General features: G+C 25.8%; 1 long non-coding RNA gene across 1 annotated transcript; it reads right to left on the bottom strand.

Moving 5' to 3' along the window:
* Positions 1–644: 644 nt before the first annotated feature.
* LOC136087231 (uncharacterized) lies at positions 645–1,401 on the bottom strand. The gene is made up of 2 exons (XR_010641650.1): positions 979–1,401; positions 645–833 (listed from the first exon to the last, which is right to left on the bottom strand). It is a non-coding gene; the product is annotated as an uncharacterized LOC136087231 (long non-coding RNA).
* Positions 1,402–5,819: the final 4,418 nt, after the last annotated feature.

The following is a 5,819-nucleotide window of genomic DNA, read 5'->3' as shown; positions in this document are numbered from 1 at the left end:
ATATGTTTATATATTTATATATAAACATATATATATTTTGTAAATAGTTGATATATATTTTTTTTATATATATAAACATATATATTTATATATGTTAATAAGTTTATATATATATATATATATATATATATATATATATATATATATATATATATATATATATATATATATATATATATATATATATATCTAAACAACTTTAAAATGTATTCTACAAAATAGAGTGCTCAATGTTCTTAGAAGAACAGAGCAATTATAAATTAGTAGGAAATCACTAAACAAATTTTTTTTTTCATTTAACACAGTGTTTCATCAATAAAAAGACTCATCAGAAATGCGGTCATCGATAAAAAAAACTCATTATTTCTGATGAGTCTTTTTATTGATGAAACACTGTGTTAATTGAAAAAAATGTTTGTTAAGTGATTTTCTAATAATTGATATATATATATATATATATATATATATTATGTATGTATATATGTACATATATAAAATATTTATATATAAAATTTATACATATTGCTCATACCTTAATTTGTTTTGTAAAAAACAGGCTGTAAATAAAGGATTTAGCAAAAAATTTATTGATAGAGCAATTCAAAGCTAACTCAAAAGAATAATGAAATAAAGTAGGCACTGCGTTAAGTAAGAAAGTTTTTTATTGAATTTAACACAAAATTTACATTTTCAAACAATTTATTTAGCGTTTGCAGCATTGTTCATTTTTAAAACTTTTTGATTGAGTCGTGTTCCTGATTGTCTTAAAAATTTCGAAATGCCTGATCAACATTCGCAAATTTTTGCATCATGATGCTGTCGTGTAATCGCATCTAAATCAAAAATTCAAATCAAATTAAAAAAAAATCAAACTGCAGAAATTATAGCAAATAGTTACATAAATGACTGACTAGGGCAAACAAAATATATTTCCTGTAAAAAAAAAAAATTTAAAAAAATGCATAAAACCATTCTAACCCACTATCATATGATACAGGGTTTATGTTTTAAAATTTATCTTCAATGAACCACCAGAGACATTAAAACAGGCCCCAGCATCCTCGCTCATCAACAACTTTCCAAAAGCAAAAGCCGATTTATATGGAGTATTACCTCCACAACGACTAAGAGAACTCATCTATTATTACAAAAATAAAAATTACTTAAGGGTCAGAATACATATTATGTTCATTCTATATGAATGAAATTTATATTAATTTTCATTAAATATTAATCTTAATTTCAATACATGGATTTTTAAAATTGACTCTTGAATCACTTTTCTGATTTGATTCAAAATTTTGAAAATTTGTGGGGGTCTTATGCAATCCTTGATATTAAAATAAAAAGCAACAGTAGTACCTTTTTATCTATTTTTGCCATCCAACTCAACGCAACATTTTGAAAATCTTAAAAAAATGTAGTAAAATAAATAATATTATTATTATTTATGTAAAATATTTTGTAAAAAATTAACCATGAAAAATTACCTAAACGGAAAAATAAATAAAACTTTGATTAACACATTGAAATGTACATTCTTAAAAATTTTATTTACCCTGGCAAAACAAATGTCTAAAATTTTTAGAGCCATTTTCTACCTAGGTATAGATAAATTATACCTACAAAAATTAAACAAAATTTTTAAACATTATATAGTGATTTTTATTTAAACTTGTCAACAAACATATATTTATAAAATATTTGTTTGTTGACAACAAAATTATATTCTATAACATATAGTTCTGATTTCTATTAATTTTTTTACTGCATACGCACACAGATTTTAATTAGAACAAAAGCAACGTTAGGACTTTTTTTTTACCAATATATTTGAAGACAACATCATTTTCGCTTGAGATAGATTAGTTTCTTTCGAGAAGTCAATGTTATTTTCAGCAACTGAAAAGCTTGCTATTTTACTGTGTAAATGGGGAGTTGATGTCGATTTAAAAACATTTATAATTCAGTAAAAAAATAAGCATGTTTATTTTAACAAACCATTATGTTACTTTTACAAAAATAGTTAACCTGCTATATTTAGAATCACGTTAGATGTTCTTTGGCTATTTGAGCTATCAAAATAATATCTTCTGTATAGTTCTTCATCACCAACCACAATATCTTCATCACTTTCAGAGAATGTCATTGTGGTCTTTCTCCTTTAATATAAAATTTACTTTTTAAACAAAAAAAAGTGCATGATTTGTGTAATTCTTTATTGGAAAATTATTTATTTATTTAAAACTAATTTTAGTAAAATTTACTTTTGCTTTGTCCCTTTTTTTTCTTCGGTGTCAGTTTCAATATTTAAAGTATCTGCTATTTTCTCTAAGCGTGACTGAGCTTTTTCATAAAAATCTAAACACAAATCTATGTACGTAAAATCATTTATCAATATCTAATAAAATGAGAGAATGGGGTGCAGTTGGTGCACCGCATAAAAATTAATGAATTTTAATGAAAAACCCATGAAAATTAATGAATTTTTTAGTTTTTAAAAAACACTAAAAGTTTAAAAAAAAAACTAAAAACATTGTTAAAAAAACTTTTTTTTATAAAGACTCCAAAATAAAAATGTTTTTGTCAACGATTAAAAAAATTGTTAAGAATCTTCTTTAAACATTCTAATGACATTCAGAACATATAATTTAAACAAATGCCCGTTTGAATATTGGATTTAAAATAAGTGATATTAAATGAGAGAATAGTCATATTGTGAAGGGGGGCCCAAAATAAATTTGCACCAGCACGTTTATCCTCTCCAGTGCCCTGGTCAAAACATACAGTTCAGTATCTAATTCAATTTTTTTACATTTTTTTATAGTAATATGCAAACCTGTATTGTATAAAATCCTAGTTGGGTATATCTTCCAATCAGAGGTTGGTGCCTGCAAGGTTGTGACAGCTTTACGAATCGCAGCGGATATTTTAAATAAATTCCAGAAGCGTTTTCCCATCATTTTTCATCCAACTTTTAGTAATCACTACCCCTACGTTAATTTTTCCATTTAAAAATTCAACAATTGCAAATGACATTTCAATATTCTGGTGGAATTTAATTCTAAACAATCTTATATAAGTTACAAAATAAAATTAAAAATACATTAGAGATTAAAAACAATGAACTTTGTAAAACGCTTTTTATATTTATTAATGTAAAACACCAGCGTAAATATTTTATTATTTCTATAAACATACCAGCTATTTGTTTCACACAAAAAATTTATAAATTAAAATGCATTAAACTCACTTTAAAATTATTCAATGAACTATATATTTGACAAATTTATAACAAATTTTACATAATGACACATGCACAGACATTCTTTAAAAATTGATGGTCTGCGAGTATAATCAAAATTTGTGTTTTTATTCAAGAAATCAGTGATCATAAGCAATATCACAACGTCTACGCTGAAAAAAAAAGCATAACCACCTTTTTGAAGAGGTATCATCAAGCCTTTTTTCAAAAGTTCTTTTTTCAGAAAAATTGTTTTTAGGTTGGCTAATGAATTTACATAACAAATGTCTAAATAAGATGTTTCAAAACAATCAGGAAAAAACTTTCGAACTGAATGATGATTTAGAGTGTTGCATTTTGCAAGATCTACCAAAACCTCTTCTACTAAAATAAACCCTTTGTCTTGAATGAAATAAACTCTGTCTCGTAGATTTGATGTGATCTTTTTATTTACCACTTGGACAGAAATTTCTTTACCGTTCCTTTCTCTAAGAAAAATATCCAACTTTTTTCTCTCATCTAGTTGATTCACTTTTTGGGCAACAGTCTGATGTGATTTTTCGCACCATTTTTTTGATTCAACCCAAAAAGTTTTCAAAAGGAAAAGCTGATAGATGATCAAGACTCTCCCCAAAGTTAACACAATCGTCAGCTAAATGAATCATGCTATGAACATTGTATGTTACCAAGATCTCCCCATACAAAATTTGTACTTCTCTAATTAAACCATATAAGCAACTGTTTAGCAAATGCAACAATTCATTTTTCACCATTTTATCAGAAAGCAGTATGTGCATAGCAATTGAAAGAGAAATAAATAAGTCATAGTTAGTTTTATTTATTTTTCCTTTTTGAAACAACAGGTCCAGCATAAAGCAGAAAGAATCAAAACTCTGCTGCTTTTCACTTCTCAAGTTCATTTAAAGAGTGTGGTCTACATCGAAAATTAGATGGTGTAAAACATCGTAAATTTAAGAGTTCATTTGAAATACTGTCTTTAACAGATTGACTTATTCTAACACATCGGGGACCTTTACACCAGTTTATTAGAAGTTTTTTAATTACCCCAAGACATATAAGGTGCATATAGTCCAATGGGAATCCAGTTACCATTGGGAAATTTAACTGAACAAGCGGAGAAAGACTCTTGTCAAGTTGGTGACCTTCTTCTTTATACAAATTATTTTTAAAAGCCATGTCAGTGCGAAGTTTAATAGTCACATGCAGCTGTTTATACCCATTAGTTTGAAATTTTTTCATTTCAAGAATAAAATCTTCAAAGTACTCAACAGCATATGGTCCTTTTCTGTTAATTGTAAATAGTATAGGCCAAATGGAAGTCTTTTTACTATTGTACATAGGTGCACCATCAATACTTACAATTAGATCAAGCTTTTCCTTATTTCCAACTGTTGATATATAATAATCAATTGCACTTTCAACTCTAAGATATATATAATCGCCTCCACTGACATATAAAACATTAACTTTTTGAAGAGATTTTTGTAATGTCTGCCTGCATTTTGGTATAGATGGAGTAAATTTATTTAAGTGAAATAAAAGTGCATTCAAAGCATCATATTTTATACAGTATTTTAATGACCACTCATATAAAAAATCTTTTGTTGAAGTTAGAGTATCAATACTACTGTATAAACTATTTTTAACTGCAATATCGTCAACATCACCATAATAAAATTCAACTTTACTTAAACAAAATTTATTTTCAGGCAAAGTGATTGAAATCATAAATATATCGCTGTGCACATCTTCAGAAACTTCAAAAATCTTTTGAATGTCTAAATCTAGATGAAAGCAATTCCATCTACCAACAATATTGCACTCTTCAAGAAGATATTTTATTCTTTTTTCAGTATCTCGTTTTTCTTTTATAAATTCTCTCATGTATAGGCTTCTGTCACATTTAGGCATTATTATTTTTATTTTATTACATCACAAAAGAAAAAAAAAATTAAGGAATTATTATTCTTATACAGAAAAAACCAATTTAAATTGCATTTTGTACTATATGATTTAAGTTTACAGTCAGAATTTATCAGGCAAATACTTGCAGTCATAAACATTACTAATTTGCTATGATAATAGCAATGTTATTATAATAAGCATTAATAAGCCAAACTGCTGCTAAGTTGTGAGTTTTTAATTTTAAATTGTTAAAATTTTTATATTAATATGTTCTATTATCCTCAAATAGTTAAAGAACTACCCTAATTTCATTAGGATAATCTTTATTCAAGAACTGAAAATATAATTACTTAACAAAATATATGTTTTTCAATAAAGTTTATATTCATTTCATAGGTTTTATCTATCCATTTATTCTATCCATCTATAAAGGTTTTAATTATATTACGGTACCGTAATATAATTAAAATTTGAACAAACGTTTTATTAACACCAAAAATAACAAAAAAATCCCAGCAGAACATGCTGTTTGCTTAGTAAACAGCTCAATAAATTTGTTTTTTGTCAACAGTAAATTAACGAACGCTCAGTGTTTGTAAATAAACGTTGATTTGCTGTTTATAACATATATATGTTTATATATAACATA

The sequence above is a fragment of the Hydra vulgaris genome, chromosome 11 (genome assembly GCF_038396675.1).
Source record: "Hydra vulgaris chromosome 11, alternate assembly HydraT2T_AEP".
Lineage (NCBI taxonomy): Eukaryota > Metazoa > Cnidaria > Hydrozoa > Anthoathecata > Hydridae > Hydra > Hydra vulgaris.
The sequence above is the reverse complement of the archived record's forward strand: the minus strand, read 5'-3'. Positions and strand labels throughout refer to the sequence as shown.